This window comes from Equus przewalskii, chromosome 13, assembly GCF_037783145.1.
Source record: "Equus przewalskii isolate Varuska chromosome 13, EquPr2, whole genome shotgun sequence".
Lineage (NCBI taxonomy): Eukaryota > Metazoa > Chordata > Mammalia > Perissodactyla > Equidae > Equus > Equus przewalskii.
In genome coordinates this window covers 90,768,520-90,791,123 of record NC_091843.1, presented here as the reverse complement: position 1 = coordinate 90,791,123, position 22,604 = coordinate 90,768,520, and the positions used below count along the sequence as shown (strand labels likewise).

Below are 22,604 nucleotides of genomic sequence, written 5' to 3'. Positions count from 1 at the left end.
GCTTACTGGCCTGTCCTGTCCAAACAAATAGTGCTCAGAAAGGCTCTCCTGAGCTTGCGGCCTCCGGTATCTGGTTTGCAGAACTGACGCAGCCAAAAGGGAACAAATCATGTCACGTCGATTCTGAGCAAAGGAAAGTGTGTCTGCTGTGCTAACTGAGGCAGACCTGCAGCCTGGGAGCCGTTGGCGCAGCCGGCCGGGACCTCAGGCTCTGCCAGGCTCTCTGACCCGAGTGTAGCTGCCAGTCCCCAGCCTGAGTCTAGAGCCTTGGTTCTCCCAGGATCCAACAGCAGACTCACGTCCTGGTCACTGAGCTTTACGCAATGGACCGTGTCCAGCTTCCATCTTTGCTGAGGGATGAAAATGAAGAAAAAGCGACTTGTCACACTGCTGCTGGACATAGCTGTCTGAGAACTGTTGTTTTTGTTGTCTTCTCCCTGCACATTCCTAATCCTTCTTGGATTTAGTCACCTCTGGAAAAACTGGAAGGCGATTTCTAAGTTGTTTTCAAAATACTGTGAAGCAGCATAGGTCTTAGATAAGCGAGCCACAGTTTCTGAAAAGGGATGGGGAGGCTGAGCAGAAGGAGAGAGAAGATAGGGCCATCTCCTTTACCGGGCTGGGGGCTGGGAGCTCATGGGCAGGCGTGCACTCCATTCGGGTCAGTTGCACTTAGGAATAAACCTGGTTTCAAATTCTCTGGCTTGTGCTGTGTGTCTTGTGTCCTTCATCCACCTGGTTAAGACCATTTTCACCACGAACAGGAACCAACAGTTATGTGGACCTTTGTGGCAGCAAAAGAGAAACCAGCCTTAAGGTACTTCCTTATTTCACCCAATAGTGAAAAATGGGGTGGAGAGTTACACCTGATCACAAGGAGCAATTAAAGAGAATTCGGGGCAAGAGTGGTTCTGACTCAGTTCTCTGTAGGACTGCCACTGGGTCCTGTGGTCTGTAAGGTGCTTCTTTAATCCCAAACAGTTTTCTTCCCTCAGTGTTATCTATCATCTGTCTATCTACCATCTATCTGAATATGTGCGTGTGTGCTCAGAGGGAGCGTAAAGACGTCGTCATCCAGTAGGTTTGCAAGAGCCAGGGCAGAGTCTTATTCTTGGCGCTCCCATTGACACCAATACCAGCACAGCACGCAGGCTCCTGGCGTGGGAGACCTCACCCCGTCTACAGGTGAGACAACTGATGCTCATGAAGAGTCTGAGTGGTTTGCCCAAAGTCACACATCTCAGTGGCAAAACCCAAGTGCTCCTCTGTCTCCAGATTCAGCTCCAGGGCTCTTTGCCCTCTGCTGGCCTCCTCCATATCCTGCCTTTGTAGAAATGGGGAGGAAAATCTAAGAAAGCAAGAGAGGAGCCTGAGAGAATGGAATGGGGGAGGAATAGCAACTCTTTTAAAGGGGCAGCAATTTGGGGGCGCCCCTTTGAGTGGCTGTGAGGTTGAGGAAGCACCCTGCCGAAATGCACAATGAGGAGTGGAAGCAGGTGGGAGGGGGGAGGGGAAAGGAACGGCTGGGCTGGGCTTCTGTGGCATGAGTGGGCACGGGCAACAGGGGAGGCGAAGGGACAGAGCAGCTCAGGCTGCAGAGTCCTGGCAGGACTGCAAGGGTCCCTGCTCACCCGAAGAACCAGTGGCAGCCACATGCTGGCCTTTCCATGTTTTCACTTCCTCCTACAGCCTCAGGGCCAGGCCAGGGCTGAGCCCCAGGAGCCCAGGCAGAATCCAAAGGATTTCCCTTTTAAGTCCGCAGAATGTGGGGACTGTCACGTTGAGCCCCTTTGTTTTCTCCGGGCGGTGGACCCGCCCACAGGCAGCCTGCACGGGGACATGTGCCATCCGAGCTGCCGGCTTTGATGTGATGGAGTGGCATCCACTGGGGACCTGCCCACATCACCTCTGGAAAAACTAGAAGGCAATTTCTAATGTTTTCAAATTGCTGTGGAGCAGCGCGGGTCTTAGCGGTGTCAGCCCAGTTTTCACAGGGGATTCACGGCCTGGCCTGTCACAGGCCTCGTTGTGACCTGCCTGTGAGACTCATAGCGCAGGCAGCGGCCTCTCTCCGCTCTGCCAATCATAGGAAAAGTCTCCTCTACGACTTGTAGAATACCCCCCACCCCGGGCGTCTAGAAGCCGACACTCCTGAGTCCTCCATTAGGTTCCTGGGAGCGGTTTCCCGTCAGGCTGCTCAGGCGGTGGAGCTGGCTCTCCACCTGTCCCCTGGCTGATTCGGGTCTGACTGGAGGTGAGGGAATGGACGTTTGTGCTGTGGACACCTGAGGAAGCGCGTGCGTGGAAGTGGAGTAGGGCATGCCTCTGACCCCGCAGGTGAGCCCCGCATTGGATATTATGAGGATCATTTGAGCAGAGAGAGAGGGCTGCAAGACCCTGGGCTGGTTCAGGGACAAGGAGAACAACCAAGGTGTAAACTTCGGTGAGACCAAAGGAGTGACCCAAAACTCAGAACCAGCACCACAGAAATATGAGCTCCACTCAACCTGGCCTTCTGAAGCCTCCTGATGGACACTTCTCCAGCTTCTGATTATCCAGAACTCCAGGGCTATCTGTTCACCCCAGGACTAACTTGACCCCTGATTGTGAGGGGTGGGCAAGGGAGGGGTGGATTGAAATATCACACATGTTCTGAACAGTGCACAAAAATATAAGTGTACTCCTCAGTGAACTTTGGCAAAATGAACACAGCTGAGTAACAGAAACACAACGGAAGACCCGCTGTGGCCCTCCAGCTAGCACCTCCCCTCCACACGTTGTGTGACACCTGACATAGACACGGAGTTTACACCACAAACGGCATCAGGTTGTACTTCTTGTTTGGGGTTTCTTTGCCTCGGCAGCGTTGTATTTGTGAGGTCCACCCCTATTGTCGAGCGTGGTGGTGGCGCCTTGCCCCTCCTTGCTGGGACCCGACCTCCACGTGGAGATCTGCGTTACTGAAGATGGGCATTGGGGTTGTTTCTAGTTCTGGGGCGTTTTGCATGGGCTGCCAGGTATATTCGTGTCCCCGCCAGATGTCTTTTTAAAAGTCTGATGCAGGACTCACCTCTCTCCAACAAGACTGTCCACTCCAGCAACTCACAAGCCTTGTGTTCGGTTTCTTTTGGCACCAGCATTCTCGCACATGGGACGTCTGGCACAGATCTGTTTAATTCAAATGGATGTCATCTGAGGAGTCGGCGATGCCCTTGAAGAGTTCCGGAGGAGCTTCGGAACAGCTTGGGATCCATGGTTCCCGCTTCCTGCCACAACCCGGAGATGCTGGGCCCCCCGCTCTGAGTCGTGCCCCATCGGCTCTCCTCTCCCTTCCAGAGTCTGTGGAAATCGGGCCTCTCCTCCCACCTCTGGGCTTCTCACGGACAGGCTCAGTGTCATCATGCTGCCGTGCGGAATCGATGGCCGAGTCCTGGGCCTGGAACTCTGAAACTTTCTCTGTTTCTTTGATTTATTCCCGTCATCTTGCCAAGCCCCATTGTCCCCCAAGTCCCCACTCTCAAAACATGAGAACATTCATTTCTTTCTTCCTTTTCAGTTTTTTAAGTATAAAAAGATGATACGAAGTATTTATTTAAACAACATATTAAAGAAAGTCTGTTTCGTGCATCTAGTTTCCTCATTTGACAGGTGGGGATAAGACCATAACACTATTTTTCATAGGATTAGGAGTGAAGGAGAAGAGTGACGTCTTTGAAATACTCATCACGCACAGGCCCTCTTCTTGAGACTCTAGTGTCATGACCCACTAAACCGGCACAGTGGCCCCGTGAAGTCATTGCTATGACTATCCTTTACCTCCTCCTCTTTTGATATAGATGGGGAAACTGAGGCACAGAGAAATCATAGTACTTCCCCAATACCATGTGACTAGTAAGATTCCAAACCCAGGGAATTTGGGCTCAGATCCCTCATTTTTAACCATGAAGCTAACCTGCCCTGCCGTTTAAACAAACACTGGCTGTCACATAATCAGAACTCAATGAATGCTCCCTAAAAGTGGAGAACAACACGTGTTATAACGTAAGAGCTAACCACGTATGGCCCAGAGGCTCGTCCTGCCAGCATTTCATGACCATGTGACCGTGTCTTACAGGCGTGGTTAATGTGCTCTGGATTTTTCTGCCTGGGCAAGGAGACACATTGACCAAGCCAAACCCGAAGGTCTAAACAATAACAGCTTCGGCCAGTGCTCTGAAGAGGAAATCTGGGAGTTAGGAGAGCTTGCAGTCAGGTACCAAATCTGCGCACAAGGTCAGGGAAGGTCTTCCTAAGAAAATGAGTCCTGAAGAAGGCGCAGGCAGGCGCCGGGCAAAGATGGGCAGGCGGCAGCCCAAACAAGGGGCAGCCTGGCGGGTCTGAGTTGGGATTCTGAACTTGATCCTAAGATGGACGGGAAATCATTCAAGACTTTACACAGGGAGGGACACGATCAGACTGGAGTTATCAGAAAGCCTATTTTGGTCAGTGCACAAAGAATGGATTGTGGAGGGGCCAGCGTAGAAGCAACGAAGAGCTGTAAAGTCTGGTCTAAATTTGGTCATGCCAGTGGGGCTCTGGGGAGGTGCAGGTGGACGTGTCAGTGCTGCAGAGGCCATGGGATGATAAGGTTCGAGAGCTGCACTGATATGTTGTATGACAAAGGTCTGTTGGAGAATGAACACAGTGCCTGGCACACAAACAGCTGGCTTATGAGATTCTTACTTTTGAATGGCAACACCTTCCACCATGTCCCTACCCCCATCTCCACCTCCAGAGCCTCCAAAGGTGAGGACTTACCTGCCTTTGCTCCACTCCCCCCTCCTGGCCTGCTTGTCTTGCTGTCACTGTCCTAAGGTGCATCCCCATGCCTAAATCTCTTAACATGCACCCTACAGAGTTCCCCTTCCTCCAGCACACTCCCCGGGCTGTTACTGAAAGGCTGGCGGCATCCTCAAAGCTGGCTCAGGGGTAGATAAGGGATGGAGCAGGACTCAGCATTTGAACTCCTAGCACTGGAGAATGTACTCCAGGCATCACCTGAGAACCCAGGCTGACAGTTTGCTAAGGCAAGTCAGCTAGACTTGGTGGATTGGTGGTGGTATCATTTAGTTACAGCATATCGTGGGTCTTAAGGACAGGCCTGTGGACATAATGACTTAGGAACTTGTTGTTTCTACAGGAAAATACATTCTGAGCTCCAAATATCTGATATAAGCAGGTGGGCATTTTCGAGGTGAGGGATGTCAAAAGTTATATTAAAAAGCAACTGTAGATTTATGATCAGACCAGAGGTGAGTGGGCATTCTCCTCCAGGTTCACTTGCGTAATTCAGTAGAGCTCGTCTCTTCATGGTCTTCCTCCAGAGTGGCATAAAGCCCTTCTCTTCTGCTTACAGGCTCTCTCCGTGCATCCTAACATCATGTGTGTCTGTAGCACAAGGGACAAGAAACAACTTTTATTTTAATACATTAAATTAAATGTGATTAGAGTCTCTCGTCCTTGACAAAGTTGGCTAATAGTTCCATATCATTTTTTTTTTCATGGCTCTCACATCCATTCTTAGGTTATACCAGACCCAGGACTAACACAATCCTGGGCAAACAGCACTGAGCCTTGATCTGTGGTGGCTGGTTCATGGTCCCCTCAGAGGCAACCTCGTGAGAGAGCCTGAGCCAAACCCCCCAGCTAAGCTGTTCTGACCTGTTGACCTACAGAAACTGGGAAATAATAAATACCATTTTTTTAAGCCACTAAGTTTTGGGGTAATTTGTTATACGCCAAAAGATAATTAATGCACGTAGCACTGTGGAAGCTGCTAAATTATGACTTTTGGCTTTAACTTTCCAAACCAAAAATCCCAGGTGGGAATACTTGCAGGTGGCAATCAAAGTTCGACTCTGAAACTCACTCAGCAAGGCTGCTAACTGCTCCACCCACCCCCACCCTCCGCCAAGCAAGAGGGTCAGCTTTAGAGTGTTCACAACACCTGTCCCAGCCTCTACAGGACACCCACAAGGAGAATGTGCTGGTGCCCCCGGTGTGGTTGTAACACTGTAAGAGTTCAGCTCGCCATCTATACCATCGGTTTGTTTCTCTCCCACCTTTGTCAGCGAGTGGAGGTGATGCTGTCCGGAAAAGTTCTCTTCGTGGGTGTCTTTTCCTGACAGATTTTAAATGACCAGGCGTTGGAAGATCAGCAGCTAAGCGGCTTTGTGTAGTGGCAAAGTCTCCACTTGGTGTGTGTGCTTGAGGAGTACCAGTTAATGCTTCAAAAGCTAGGTATTGGAAAGATTTTACTTTTTTAAAAATGAAAAGGTGTTACCAGAACCCTTTTACCAAAAAATAGTCTTACTTGGGAACTAATACGGAGCACAGAACATAATTTTCAGGGGAACCCCAACTTCGCCTGTTTGTGGTGGTCTCGCCAGTGTCTGGAGGTCACCTTGCAAGTTACTCAACACACGTTGTTGGATGAACAGGTGAAGGAATGAGACCGAAAAGAAGAGGCCCCATCTGGGGGGTGGAGTTCCATCCACGGAACATCCTCTTTCCCCTTCCCTTCCCTTTGCCCTCTCAACTGTCACCATCGCCGAGGCACCTTTGAGGAGGCTGACTCCTTGAGAAAAACAGTTTTAAATGCAAGGATGAGGGAGACCCTCTTCAGACTACACACGGGCAGACCTGGCCCCTGTCCTTCCACTTCCTGCTCACACGGCCCTGGGAGTAGACAGTAGGCTCCTCTTTGTCCTGATTTCTTCTGCGAAATGAGATATAGCCTGAATTCCAGAGGTGTCACGAGTCTCGCTAGGTTTTGCCTTCCTTTGACACCCACCCTGAGGGAGGCAAGGCCCCACTTGTGAGGTGCTTTGAAGCCGACAAACCAGAGGCCTCAGAGTGATGTGAGCAGAGGCGCGCAGCTGGGCGGATGAGCTGAGTGACTGGCGTTCGAAGCAGCTGTCAGTGCCGAGAAGGCGGCCTGCACAGAAGGGCCAGCCAAAAATAATGAGGGAGGGGAAAGAACAAAGAGAAGAAAAGAAAAGAAAGAAAAACCAGGCAGGGCAGGGCCAGGGTCACTTGGGTTTCCTCTGGTCTCACCTCCTCCCACTCCTCCTCCACCCAGTCCTCAAACAACCCTCTCCTGCCTCCTCCAAAAGAAAAGTTAAAAGCTTTCTTTTGGAAAGACTACTTTGCTTAGACTGCCACTGTTTACCTTTGGTAGGACAGCCATTGGTGGCGAGTTCAAACACAGGAAAAGGCCTCTGGTTACAGGAAGAGCTGCAGACGCCGGGAGACTTGCTGCGATGCTGCTGGGGTGGCACCGTCCCTTCCCGGTGTGCAGCCCTGGCCTACGACGTGGTGCGGCCCTCGCCTCCAGCCTCCAGCCGCTTCTTGGACCGTGCCTCTGCTCCATCCCTCAGGCCACTGATCCTGAAGCACAAAGGTGGGGAGGGCTGGGGTGGGTGGGCAGGGAAGGGGAACAAAAAGAGGAAAAGGGGCTTACCTCACAAACAAAAACACCAGAACCTTATTGCCAGTCTAGTGTGGAAAATATAATTACAACAAGCCGCAAACTTTGGGTTTATATGTGGGGCTGAGTGGGGAGGGTTCTTATTTGTTTCCAATCATTAAAAGCAGCCTCCGTGAACTACAGAGGCCACATTTGCCAAAACGAGGCCACAACTCTGCTCTGGAAAGCTGCTTTTTCTACAGCTCTCTCCAGCACGGGGTATTTGTGAGAGGGAAGGGAAGAATCGTCTTCTTGCTTTTCAAAGCACTCGCTCAGGAGACCTGCCTGCCCTGAGAAGACGCTGGCTGAACCGGGAGAGAAAGGAAGAAAATCATGCCCGGGAAACAAATGCTGTCAAACAACCAGCATCTTCTGGGTCTTCCCCATCCCCCCAATTCCTTTCCTCTAATTCCACTTCAGAAATTCCCCTGGCTTCAAGCAGCGCTCCGCTCTCTGGTCTGGCTGTTCTCAAGTTTACCATGAGCATCTCACTTCTCTCTTTCCCTGATTCTAGGGTTATTTGTGTCAAAATCTTTCTGTCTTCCAGAGAGCCCAGAGCATCCTGCCTCCTCCAGACTCTTGCCCAACCAAAATGGAAATGGGGAGCCGCTAATCTCCTCTCCAGCCACCGGGGCCATCTTACCTGACACTCGCCGTCCGTGAGCTCCTTGACACGGGATGTGCCACGTGGTGAAAAGCTGTGATTTCTTCTCCAGTGAAAATTTCCCCCCAGAACTTGAAGTTCAGCAAATTTTGGCTGCAGTATTTTACTTGGTGTGGAACAAATCTGTGGCACAACCTTTGGGTTCTTTCAAGATTTTTTTCCTTAACTTTGGTTGTTAGCAGTTTGACTCTGACATGCCTAGGAGTGCATGTGTGTGTGTGTGTGTGTGTGTGTGTGTGTGTGTGTGTGTTTAAATCTGCTCTGTGTGAAGTTTACTCTGATTCCTAAATGTGTATATTTATCCCTTTCTCCAAATTTGTAAAATTTTCATCTATTCTTTTTTTCAAATATTCTTTACTGCCCCATTTTTCTCTCTTCTCCTTCAGCAACTCCAATTGCACATATATTAGACCTTTGGATATTGTCCACAGTTCCCTGAGGGTCTGCTCATTTTTTTCAATCTCTCTTCTCTGTTCTTCATATTGGGTCATTTCTATTGAACTATTTTGAAGTTCACTGATTTTTTTCTCCTGTTCTCTCTATTCTCCTGTCAAGCTCAATCAGTAAGTTTTTTTAGATATCATAATTTTCATTGGTTCATTTTTTAAAAAACAGTTTTTTAGAATCACTTTCTGATCTATCACTACACCTCATCTATGAAATATCCATATGAAGAAGGGTGGGATGCTTTTCTTAGTCCTATTTTATATCTAGAGGAACCAAGGAGTTGAGGGGGTAAGCAGATTTGTCAAGACCAGAGAGGCAGTAATAAATAGAGCCAAGATATATAATATATAGCATGTAAGATGGTGGAGGATGATGGAGAAAAGAGAAGGACAGGAGGAGATTAAGAAGCATGGGAAGGAGGGGGAGTTTGCAGTTTCAAATAGTGTGTTTAGGGAAAGCCTCATTGAGAAGGTAAGCGTGGAGAAAACATTGAAAAACGCAAGAGAAGGGGAGAGGCTTTCATTCAGTGGGAAGAGCAAGTGCCCCTAGTAGGATGTGATGTTATGTTTGCATGTTATCTATGGATCACTGGATCTGCCATTATATTTTTATGAGTTGGTGGGGCACAAGTTTATCATACTGAATCCCAAAGGTCAAAAGTAGTCATGACTTAAAATTATCTTATGAACTATTGCATGTCATATCAGATTGGGTCCTTTGAAAGGATTTGATAAGTGCTACATAATAAGTTTGGTTCTGTAGGATATAGTCCATCCTTGTCATATGTAAAGTGCTTTACAGAGACTAAGAAATTCATAAACATGAAGTAGAAATAGAAGACTATGAAAAACTTCCTTTCCTCTGATGAATACACAAATTGTAATGTCTACTCCCAGTAAGTGATGACTAGGAAATTTGCACCAACTTTCCCGCCAAGGAAACCTAAAGAACTGGATAAAATATTAAAAATACCTTCTTAAAAGCACCAAAATGTTAACAAGGTCATGAGGAGTTTCAAAGACAAAATATAGAAGAGGAGACCCAGAGAAAAAGACTGATATTCAAATTTGATTTTGCCCCAAGGCCATTTGCCAATCCTAAAGAAACAGCTGCAAAACTGGGCTGTTCTCTTGACAAATGCCTGGGGCTGGATGGGAGGTAACAGGCAAGACCTACAACCCAACAGAGGTGAGGATTCTAATGGACCCCCCACTTTAACTGGGACCCTAAAGACTTGCAGCTTCACGGAAGGTGACTGACGAGTAGATCAATGCCTGGAAAGGATGTCCTTCTAATTCTGTGTCGTCCAGGTGCTCCGGGGAACCTCCAGCCTTTACTTGGTTTGAGATGGATCCAGACAGGAGCCCCTCAGGTGTCTGGCAGAGGCAAAAGAAAATCCTCTCTGGAAGAAGACACTCTCATGCTAAACCTCAAATTATTCTTTAGAGATAATTTTTAAAATACAATGTCCAACACACCGTCAAAAATTGCCAGTCATACAGGGAAACAAACACATAGAGCAAGAACCAGGAGAGACAATAGATAATTTGAATAAGCCCATGGGCACTGGAGATAGTGTCTGTTGGCATTATTAGCCACAGACCAAAAAACCACCTTGCTTCTTCACTTGGTGTGAAGAAGAGAGACGGAGACTCTGTGTTTGAAGAGGAGAGAACCAAAGGCAATGTTTTAAGATATAACAGCTGAGATTATTCAGAACAAATGAAAGACATCAACCCATTGATTCAAGAAGCCTAATAGATTCTATGCAGTATATCCATATAGCACGCCCACACACATCATAGTAAAACCATAGGAAGCCAAGGAAACTGAACTGCGTCTATGCCATATATTAAAAATAAATATATTATATATATATATGTATCAATAATGAAAATGAATAAAGACTTTTTTAAAATGAGAGAGCTTGGGAAATTCTAAAACATGTGTTTCAGGATGAACTAAAATGATCCAAATAGAAAGTCTGAAATGCAGGAAAAATGAAGAGCAAAAAAACAATGTCTTGTGGAACTTAAAAATTAGATAGAGTTTAAAATTTTGACAACTACAGCAAATGAGTTAGAATGTGGCTGAATGGGTTAAAGTGTTCTTATCTTTCCGAATTGTGTAGGCCAATGATAAAGATTAGCATTTATATTAGATCTGGATATGTTAACAATGTAAGGTTAAAAATAAAATAATAAATAGCAAAAACATAGTTTTTAAGCTAACCACTAGAAGAAGAGATAATTAGTGTAAATCTTCCAAAATAGTAAAGGGGAAAAAATAATGATAAGCAAATCTTAGTCAATCCAGAAGAAGTCAGGAAACAAAAGAAAAAGAATCATGCACGAGGTAGGACACGTCGAAATCATGAAATAAGATGACAGATTTGAACTCAAATGTATCGGTAATTACATTAAATAGAAAAGGACCAGCCTGACTATGAGTGGCCAAGTGCACATCGGGGGGCTGCAAGGAATTTTAGAGGGTACTGGGCCGAGGGTGCGAGGCCTGAGTACACGTGCTGTAGTAGTGGTCAGCTAACCATGGACTTCTCAGCAGTTCCCCCAGGAAATGAAGACATTAGGTTGGATAATGAGTGAGCCTCATTCAGCCCTTATAGACACAGAAACTGCTCTCATGACCCCTTCTCAGAGGTCCAGGTCTTAAGATAGCCTCTTGTTGCTAAGGGCTGTCATGTTCCCAGAAGGAAGGGGCGCCCTCTGCTGAGATTTAAATTGAATTCTCTTAGCCTCTGTCGGCTACAGGGCAAGACACGTGAGATGGCATAGGGAAATGGTGTGTGTTAACAGGCGGCCGCCACAGTTAAGGGTAGAGTAGACACCCCATTAAACGACTGCTCATCTTGCAGGATCTCCAACAACGATTGACTTGAGTTGGCAAATGAAAAATGCAACTCATTGGTCTCTAAAGAAGGATGGGCAGAACTTCCAAAGCTATTTAGATTTATCAACATTTAATATACCTCATGACACTGGTGCCCTCACTTAGTCCATACGTAGGATAGTCACAGGTCACAAACAGAGCTGGCGGGATCCTGAGGGAAAACTGGTAATTTCACACCGGGAAATGGTTGACCCTCATTCCTTCACTGGCTTTCAGTGTCTTGTGGCATAATACAGCTTGTATGTTGCCAGCTGACAATTTGGACACTTGGCTTAAAAAGATCCCTGCCAAGAAAATTACAAACTGAATAGAATATTAATAGTGCAAGCTCAAGCAAAGAACAAGAAAATGGCAGCACTGACATTTCCCTACTCCTTCAGCCATATCACAAAGTAAAAACGATAGTCTAATCAGATCTGCAAAGAAGCTGCCGGAAATACTAAACACTATCAAGCTTTTTGAAGTATAGATTTGTACTCTGGGTCATCAACGCAAACCTCAGCTGATAGCTGATATCAGTTCATGATAGAATGGGGCCATCATAATTTGCAGGAACCTTAAAATGTTTATTTTAAAAAAGGTTTATTACATTTTTTTCCATCCTTTTAAAATGTCTTTTGTATGTGTTTTATAACGAACTAACACAGCTTGTGTGAATAATTAGTAAACAAACCATCAAATAGACAGACAAACAAGCAAACAAATAAATCTGGAGACCCCAGGCCTAGTTAAAAACCAGATCCCTCAGGTGACCTTGAGGTGACATGAATCCTGGAGCTCCCCAGGAACTGAGCAGCTGCAAGTCCTTGGACCGGAAGGCGTGACCACTGTGGTGTCGTGACTGACGTCAGACAGACTCCAGTTCCAGTCGTTGCCTCTCCAGGCAAGTGGAACACATCTAGCCGTCGCTGGGTGGTCAGGTGGAGCTATTTCAGTCCCACTTCTCTGGCTGGAGCTGCTGTCCCAGCACCCGTGTCACTCAGGCAAGCTGGTCTGCCGCCATGCATGGAGATCGCTCGGCCCCCATTTCCAAAGGAACTTGACAGAGCCCATCTTCCACGTCCCGTGACTCTACCTTTCCGAACCTTTGCTATTTTTAACTTTAAAAGGAGACTTTTTCTTTAATTTATGAGTATGTGTGATACTGTGATTTATAATAAGAAATGCATATATATTTCGGCTTCATTCACTGTTTCTGACAGAGCTCCTAAAACTCTTGGAATCTCTTAAGTGACGAGAGCACAAGGTTCTTTTGTTATGTTAATGAGATGACTTTTGGATGGCACCTAAGGACTGGACCTGATTGTCACCCCCAGGAGGGGAGAGGGGCTGGAGGTTGAATCAATAGCCAATGGTAAAGGCTTTAGTTAATCATGCCTAGGTAATGGAGCCTCCGTAAAAACCCTGACGGCCTGGCTTCAGAGAGCTCCCGGGAGAGGGGCGCCTGGAGAGGGCCCTTTGCCCAGACCTTGTCCTGTAGCTCTCCCATCCGGCTATTCCAGAGTTAAACCCTGTTACAGTAAACTAGTAATCTGGTGAGTACACTGGTTTCCTGAGTTCTGTGAGCTGCTCTAGCAAATTAGCCAACCCCGAAGAGGGGTGGTGGGCACCTCTGATCTATGGCAGTTTGGTCAGAAGCACAGGTGACAACCTGGACTTGCACCTGGTGCCTGAAAAGGACAGACAGAGCGCAGTCTTGTAGGACTGAGCCCTTGCCCTGTGGGATGTGACGCCATCTCCAGGTAAACAGTGTCAGAACTGAGTTGAATTGTAGGACACCCAGCTGCTGTCCAGAGAATCGCTTGGTGACGTGTAGAAACCCTCCACACAGATTGGAGTTGGGGGCTAAACCCTTTAGTATGACATGGATTTTTTAATGTTTTATGTCCCTTTTGCATCACCATTTCTGTCTTTGCAGTAGAGCAGGGAGAAATATTCCTGTGATTGCTCTGCTATCTCCACTCAAAATCTCTGGACCTTCGTGGGAAAAGTCAACCAGCCGAAGCCTCCACGGGCTCGCTGAGCTTCACGGGCACCACAGCAAGGTGCTGCTGCGCCAGGTCCCCTGCGGAGGACGCGGGGCTCACTCCGCTTCTCCACATCGAGCTCTGGGATTTTATTTGCTTTGTTTGTCTATGTGTGTAAAGTTGCTTGTGTATTTATTAAGCTTATTTATTTATTAAGTCACCTGGGGATACAAATATAATACCATCTCTTCTGTGTTTCAAACGAAGTCAGCTCTGCTGCAATATCGGCGTGTCGTGGTGCCTTCAAGACCCATGCGCTCTCCGTGGACCATCCAAGAACCTCAGGGGTTGTTTGGTGCAAAATAGCCATGCCTCCCTGCATGGTCCTGGTTCTTCTCTCCCCAACAGATGTTTCCCTCCAGATCGCTCCAGCCATCCAGTGTCCGGTTACGCAGCCAATGAGTGGTGAGCATGGGCTACGTGACCCAGTTCTGGCCAATTAGACATGGGATCGGGGCCAACAGGGAGACTTCTGGGAAGGATTTCCTCACTTTAATAAAAGCCCCCTTGTGTTTCCTTGGATGTTGAAGATGTCTGCATGTGACTCTGGGGCTGCCAGAGGTGTACATCCATTCACCTTGGGAGCAGAGTGGGAAGGGAGAAGCGCCAGATCCTCAGGCCACCACCCAGCCAGTGTATCAACACCCCTGCCTCCCAGCCGTGAACTGGTTGCTCTGTGAGATGACACATTTCTTTATTCTTTACACCACTTTGAGTTGAGGTTCCTGTTACTTGAACACTGAAGCATCCTAGCTGGGAACACCTGCTTCCAAACGGCCCAGCAGCGAGGATGGGACATCTAGGCCAGTGCCGGACATGGGAATACAACGCAAGCCACAAGTATGGGCCACGTGTGTCATTTAATTGTTTCTTAGTAGCCACATTAAGATGAAATTAATTTCAATAATATATATTTAACCTAATACATGCAAAATATTATCATTTTGACATGTAATCAATGTAAAAATTGCTGAGATATTTTATAATCTTTTTCTAATATGTCTTCAAAATCCAGTGTGCATTTTGCACCTGCAGTGCATATCTCTATTCAGACCAGCCACATTTCAAGAGCTCAAAGCCGTGTGTGGTTAGTGGCTGCTGATCTAGACAGTTCTCTGGCGGGCTGCTTTGGGGCCTGGGTTGCCCGTCTCCCTGCGGCTTTCAGGGTTGGACGTGGGCCAGGTGGGGCCCTCTGCTGGGGCTCCGAAGACAAGCATTTTGGTTGAGCCCCTTATGCCTGGAGAGTTGGGGGTGCACTCAAGCGTTGGCCACATGCTGCACTGGACCAGCTCTCTGCGCAGGGACATCCAGGCCTGGTTTGCAGCCCAGGTCACCAGCCAGGCCCTCACCCCTCCTTGGGGGTTATCCTGAGAGCGTCCTCCATGTCTCTTCCCGCTGGTGTACTTCAATCAGATCCACATTGAACTTGAAAATAGAAGAGATCTTATCTCTCTCTTCCCAGAAGGCATCTTCACCTCCATCCCTACAAATTTTTGACTCTTTATGGATCACCTCTGCATAACAAGGGCCAGTGAGATGAGCAGTAAACATTTTTTTTAAGACCATAAATGCCATTTACCTCCCAAGATGTCAGGTGGCTACTCACCTCCTGTTTGATCGTTGAGAGGGGACACTTAAGACCCAGGCAGGGAAAGAAGTCAGTAGCTACTTTTAAAAGGAAGCTTTTCTGGCTCAAGTTCCATCTAACCAGCTAAAAAAACAAAACCAAAAGACCCCACAAAAACAAACAAACAAAAACTTTCATATTTTCTCTCAGTTAGGGATTTGAAAGAGTGAGTAAGTAGACGTAGTGGGTGCCTGGTGAAGTGTAACTTTATTGTTTTTATAATAGCTGAAAAGCTATTGCTGATTGCTTCCAGAAAGGCACCCCTGTCGTGGCAGTAACAGAGGCAAGGGCAGGGAAAGATGAGGCCTGCTGGAGGAGTGAACAAGTTCCACAGTTCTTTCTCCATGAGATGTTTAGAAGCAAGCCTGGCCCTTTGGGCTGAGTAGGCTCCAGGGGTATTTTTGGACAGTTCCAAGGTCAGAATGAGGGGAGGTCTAGAGAGGGATGTCGGGTATTCTCTGAATTAGCGCTGGTTAGGTTGGAGAGGGGTGAGGTGGGCTCAAATGATTATTCTGAACACTCAAACTGAGTCTTAACCTCGTTTGTACACGTGGTAGACCATAGCAGGTACAGCAGATTAAACACACCAGTTATCGGCGGTCTGGAAGTGCTGACACTGGCTTTAACGGCAACCACAATTTCAGGTCTCCTTCTACGTGGAATGTGCACAACTAGGACGGACTATGACAATGGTTCTCAAATTTTCCAGTTTTTAGAATCACCTGCAAGCTTTTAAAAATCCCAGTGCCCAGGCTGTGGTCCAGACCAACTCAACCAGCATCTCTGCAGAAGGGACCCGGGCACCAGCATTTCCAAAGGTCCCCAGATGATCGCTACGTGCAGTCAGGTTTGAGAACAAGTGGGTTGTGAAATTAATGATGTTCGTTGTTAACAAATACTTTAAAACATGTAATACCTAAGTAGTTTAATGAAGGCTGTCCGGGTGAAGTTGATGTCAACTGTGCTCAACAATCCTTCTCCCGTCTTCTTTTCCAACAGAGCCCTCGTTTTGCTCAGTGTCCTCTGAGTGGCCGTGTGCTTCAAAGAATAAATCACGATTGGCCTTTCCTTTGTGGTCAAGGTGGAAGGTTTGGGGGCTACACGTCGTGAACGAGGATGGTATCCCTCAGTGTACTTGCTGAGGCCTGACGTTTGGAAAAAGCCAGTAATACTCTCGCAGCGGAAGCAGAGGAGAAGGTTGAGAGAAGGAAGTGCCTCCTTGTTCAATGCAGGTGGAAAGATGCCAATAACGAGTGGGTTCTGTCCAGTGTGATGATAATGGACGTAAGAACCAGTCATGACGTTGCACACATGGTTCTGAGAAGGGCATGTGCTCCCAGAGAGTGACTTGTTACTCTGTTAGCTTTGTCCTCTCCTCCCCTAGTCTGCTGTCTGGGGTGGCTAGTAACATTCCTTCAACAGGAGAGCTGCTTGAAATTCCTGCCTCTTAGAGTGAGGCTGGCTGCTTCTGCCCGCAGGGTGAACCAATTACCAGGCAGCGAAAACGTGCCCAGAGGGGCAGCTTCCTGAGGAGAAGGCACTGAAAGCCCAGCCCAGCACGTAGGACAGGCAGCTCCCGGGGTCTGCGTTTGCCTCTGGGATGCATTTCTAAAGGACTGCAGCTCTGGAAGGCTGGCCTTCCCTGCCCAGCCCGGTCTGCGGGAGGCTTCTGTGGGCATTCTTCCGCAAGCAGGCAAAGAGTCCTGGCAAGGGACAAGTTGTTTAAACATAAGGCAGTCTTTAAAAGATAACAGGGAAAGCCATCCTAGAAACACGTACACATGAGTTATGCCGAGTTATCATGTGATCTGTAAGAGAGCCTGTGATGGGGTCTTTTCTCAGCTCCTCTCTGGATTGCTGTAGGAACCAGACATCTCCCACCAGGACAGGTTCCACTTCCAGCAATGTCTGAGGAGCCCTCCTGCACATAACAGCTACAAGCTAGACAGAAAACTAAAAACCCTGCAAGCACTGAAGAGCAAGTAAAAGCAGGCAGATACTAAGAGGGTGTGAAATCTAGAAGCTGGGCATGGCACTGGGTGAGGGTCCTGTTTTCCTTTTGTTTTACCTCTTTTAGCCTGAGGGCTGACCCGGGCCACACTCTGTAGGTCATAGAAAGCCATACTCTTATTGCTTGAAGATCCTGGGGGCTGAGTTCAGGGCCGTCACAAGAGCTGGAAAAGGAGGGGAGAAATTCCAAAAAGAACAGAGTCAGGGAAGAGGAGCCCCCAGATCTGCTTATAAGCTCTACTCAGGCTTCTGGCTGATCCCGAGCTGTTCACACGCAGGGCAAGCTCCACGCAGCCCAGCGGAGGCTGAACCGCCGAACTGCTGTTTCAGACTTTGGGTCTTCTGCTTTAAAAAAAAATCGATATTCTTTGGAGGAACATGACAAAATCAAGAATATCTATAACATATTGCTCATAACGTCAAGGATACAATAAAAAATTACCTCACGTACAAAGAAACAAGAAAATATGACCCACATTCAAGAGAAAAAGGCAATCGAGGAAGACGAACCCTGAGATAAGGCAGCAGAATAGAGCAGACACGGGCTTTTCAGTAGATCCCGTAACTACGCTCGAAGGCCTAAAGAGAGCTGTGCTCCCACCAGGAGAAGCAGCCAACCTCAGCAGTCCTACGTGCACCACACATTGATGGACCCAGAAAATTCTGAAGATGTTTAAAGCACACAAGAGTTAAAGGGAATCTCACAATTTCTTGTTATAATCCTATTTAGCTCTTGTGTATCAACTTTCGCTTGTATTGAAAAATCTTGTTCCAATCAAGGGAAGACGTTAGATCAGCTGATCTGATGAGTCCGTTTTGAGGGAGACATCAAAATATAGAACAGCTGAACTGCAGCAATGTGCAAGGACTTGTTTTTATTGATCAAGAGCGTAGGACAGATAACCCCGATCTTCACCATATTCTTCACTCCATCCTTCTGAAAGAGGAAGAGGAGGGGGAGGCGGAGGAAGGGAAGGAAAGAAATGGAGAAGGAAGATAAAAACAGTAAGAACAGCAAGGACAGGGTTTCACCTCCACCCCCCTGGTTATTATAATTGTCAACAACGAAGGCATAGACGTCGTAACTATTAACTCAGGAATAGAACCAGAGACAAATGCTGTGAGAAGGTCTATTGTACACGTTACCTGAATTATTTTTAAAGTTGAAAGTGTAATCATTTTCTTTAGGTCATGTCCAAATGTCAGGTGTGCATCCCAACATTAACCACTACTGAGCCCTATTTGCGATATGTGCAGTTCCAATTTTTCTTGATAAAACTATATGCCGCTAATTATTAGAAAGGAAAACAGCTTCTTGGAGTGGGAATAGTGAGAGAATTCCGTCTTTAAACTATCTCCCCTAGAGCCAGCCCCAATGGCCTAGTGGTTAAAAGTTCAGCATGCTCCACTTCAGCGGCCTGGGTTCGGTTCCCGAGTGCAGAACCACAACACTCGTCTGTCAGTAGCCATGCTGTGGCAGCATCCCACATAGAAGAACTAGAAGGACTTACATCTAGAAAATACAACTACGGTCTGTGGCTTTGAGGAGGAAAAAGACAAAGAGAGAGAGAGGAGGATTGGCAACAGATGTTAGCTCAGGGCGAATCTTTCCCAGAAGAAAAAAACAAAAAAAACTATCTCCCCAATTAACACTGGTAAGCCTCAGACATTATGGCAGATTTCGTGGTGTTTTCTGGAGCTATCTTTTGAGGGTGTCTTTTTAGTCAGTTGTGATGGCCATTATTCCGTGTGGTCAGTTCATTCACTTAACTGAGTTGGGATCTAGCTATGAATTTAGCTAGCACTTCTCAAATAAGGGTCCTGCAGAACACTGCTTTGTAAGAGGTAAAGCATAAGTCACAACGAAAGGGTTCAATGATCAAATACTTTGGAGAAATACTGAGTTAAACAGATTTTTTCTTTTTTCTGCAATGCCTTTCAGAGCCTTCAATGTGGGAATGTGCATTGTGAGGGTGACAGGGTCAGGTGGCACAAAGCCTGTCAATCACCTGTGGACCAGGGGGCTGTGGATGGGGTAAGGACTCTGAGGTTCATTCAGAGGCAGAAGCTCGAGCATTCAGTCAACAATCATTAACCATGCAGCTGCTACGTGCTAACCTAGTCACTTATAACCATGGGGTAGATAAGATTTCTATCAGAGAAATTACCAGTTAGCTGGAGAAACAAACACAACCAAGTACATAAACAAGTAATAATAAACAAATAATATAATTACAAGTAGCGTGACGAAGAAAAGAACCTGTAGAGAAGGAAGTGCAGGATGGTGGGCTCATCGACAAGGCTGTCGGGAAAGGTCTCTCGGGGTCTGATCTACAGCCTGGGACCTGAACGAGGAAGACACAGCACATGAGGAGCCAAAGGCAGAGCCTCCAAGGTGGAGGCAGCAACTTGCACGGAGGTCGTCAGGCAGGAAGCCGTTCCCTGTGTTCAAGCCCCTGAGAGGGGACCGTGGGGCTGCACGTGGACCGCCATGTAGAAGATGGAATGCGTTAAAACGAGGAAAATGACCATTACAGTGAGAAGATGAGAGCTGAGTCTCCTTGCCTGCCACGCAGGGGACACGCACCAGTGGAGGGATCCCTCGAGTTTCTGCGGTGGGAATGTAAAACGGCACCACTGCTCGGAAAACTGTTGGACGCTTTCTCGCCAAGGGAAACGTTCACCTGCGGCGTGAGCCAGCCGCTCTGCTCCTCGGCGTTTCCCAAAGAGAAGCTGAGGCGCTTCTGCACACAAAGAACTGTGAACAACGTTCATCGTAGCTTTACACGTAACACCTCGAAACTGAAAACAACCCAAATGTCCACCCACAGGTAAATGGATGAAAAAATGTGGGTACATCCATACAGTAGGATAATACTCGATAATAAAAGGAGCTACTAATACACGGAATAAAAATAAATCAAAGGCAAATAGATTGGAAAGGAAGGAGTAAATCTGTCTTCTTTTGTAGAAAACATAGCTGTATACATAGAAAATCCTAAGAAATCTGCAAACTAATAATAAGTGAATTTAGTAAGGCTACACAATATAAGGTACAAAAACACATCAGTGCTTATATATATTACAATGAAGAATTGGATAATGAAACTTTTAAAATTCAATTTACAAGAGCATCTAAAAACATGCAAGATGTTGGGATAAATTTGACAACATATGTAAAGTGCCTCTACACTGAAACCTAGAAAACATTGCTAGGAGAAATTAAAGTCCTAAATAAACGGAATGATATGCCACACTCAATACTGCAAGACTCTACATGGTTAAGACGTGGATTCTCCCAAAATTGATATATACATTCAATGCAATTCCTATCAAACTCCCAGCAGGAGTTTCTTGGGGCTTTTTTTTTTTTTTTTACTAGAAATTGACAAGCTGATTCTGTAATTTATTTAGGAATACAAAAAATCTAGATGAGTCAAAACGATTTTGAAAAATAACTCAGCTGGAAGATTCGCACTGCCTTATTTCCAGACTCACTATAAAGCCTCAGTGATCAAGGCCGTCAGCGGAACCACAGGCATATGGATCAGTGAGAGTCCAGACAGAGGCCTCACATTGATGGCACACAGATTTTTTTAAAAAGGTACTGTGGCAATTTGATGGGAAAAGGGTAATCTTTTTAACAAATGGTGCTGCAAAAATTGGATGTCTCTAGACAAAAAATGAACCTTGACTCTAACCTCACGTGATACACAAAAATTAACTCAAAACGGATCATAGATGTAAATTTAAGAGCTAAACCTATAAAACACAGGAGTAAGTCTTTGCAACCTTGAGTAAGCAAAGATTTCTTAGATAGGACACAAAAAACAAAGCATAAGAGAAAAATGTATTAAACTGGACTTCATCAAAATTAAAACTGTATGTTCTTTGGGAAATACCAGTAAGAAAGTGGAAAGACAAGTCACAGACTGGGAGAAAACGTTCATGATGCACATACTTGGTGAAGAAGCAGAATTTATAAATAACTACGACAACTCAACAATGAAAAGACAATCAGTTAAAATGGGCAGATCTGAGTAGTCACTTCACAAAAGAAGACCTATGAATGGCAAATGAGCACATGAAAAGATGCTCAACACCACTGATCATCAGGGAAATGCAAATAAAACTACAATGAGATACAATAACCCTCTAGAATGGCTCAAATAAAGAAGACTGAAAATATCGTGTGTCGGTAAGGACCTGGAACAACTAACCCTCTGATATACTGTGGGTGGGTGCATTTTATTATATGCAAATTTGACCTCAATAAAGCTTTAAAAAAAGAGTTAAGCCAATGAATTTTCAAAACAGTGGGAAATGATTTACAAGAACAGTGAAAAAAAAAAAAAAACCCCAAAGATTAGTAAGGAGTAACTGCTAATGTTTATAGAGGCAGTATGCTAAATCTTTGCTATATATATCTCCTTATTCAGTCTTGACAAAGAGCCTGTGAGGCAGGTATAATTACTGTCCCCATGTTAGAGCTGGGCAAACTGAAGCTTCTCGGGATTCGGTGGGGAAGGTAGGCAGGCTGATGACCGCAGCTAAACTCCCAGGCAGTGAGCAAAAGAAGCTGAGTTGCCACCTTGCAGGCGTCTTTAAGGCTGCTCATAAAATTGGGTGAACAGAAAGAAAACATACCAAATTTCCTTTGAGCCTAGCTCCAGTCTTATACAGAGCACTGCAGGTGGTAAGATCTTTACGGAATTAAGTTGGTTTGAAAGGGCTTAGGCTCTGGCTGCACAACACACCAGCCTCCTAACCGTGCGGAAACGCCTTACCCTTGGTTTCCTCAGCTGGGAATGGAGGTCTAATCCCTGTCTTCTCTATCGCCAGAGTCTACTGTGAGAACGAAACAGCACATTGGAAAGTGCTTTGTAAACACACAGCCCTAAACAGTTGCAAAATCATCTGAATAAGCAAGAAAGTCACATTGCAGTCTTGAGTCCAGAATAAACTCGTGATTCTCTTTGGCTTGGGTTTTGACTATTCATACACATATCCCCATTGACATTCGTCCCACACGCCCAAAGAAAACCCCAGCTCCATGTAAATTGTTCAGAAAGTGAGAAATATTTATCCTAATTAGCCCTTGATGTTTGAGAGTAATCAAAACATGCTCCCATCATACCAGAGTCTGGGTGCAAATACAGGAGGAGTCTGGGTCTCGTTAACCAGAAGACTGTCCCTTTGAGCACAGAAGTTAGTGGCAGCTACAAGGAACCAAGTAGGAGGCAGATTAAGTGGATTCTGCGAAAATTCAAATTCGATCCACTGCTCTCCCCTAATGCAATTCCACCTCCAGTTCTGCCAGGCTCAGCTCTATAAATCTCTGACTTGCTTTGTCTATTCCATCTCTGGATCTGGCTGTCATGTCCTCTGTGTGCCTTAAGGTAGGGACAACAG

The 22,604-nt window shown here is 46.4% G+C and overlaps 2 long non-coding RNA genes across 2 annotated transcripts; one reads left to right on the top strand and one right to left on the bottom strand.

The window, feature by feature from the left end:
* Positions 1-2,653: 2,653 nt before the first annotated feature.
* LOC139075186 (uncharacterized) lies at positions 2,654-22,069 on the bottom strand. The gene is made up of 6 exons (XR_011525330.1): positions 21,980-22,069; positions 17,251-17,356; positions 8,151-9,994; positions 7,211-7,451; positions 6,102-6,976; positions 2,654-5,427 (listed from the first exon to the last, which is right to left on the bottom strand). It is a non-coding gene; the product is annotated as an uncharacterized lncRNA (long non-coding RNA).
* LOC139075187 (uncharacterized) lies at positions 7,303-8,305 on the top strand. The gene is made up of 2 exons (XR_011525331.1): positions 7,303-7,441; positions 8,055-8,305. It is a non-coding gene; the product is annotated as an uncharacterized lncRNA (long non-coding RNA).
* Positions 22,070-22,604: the final 535 nt, after the last annotated feature.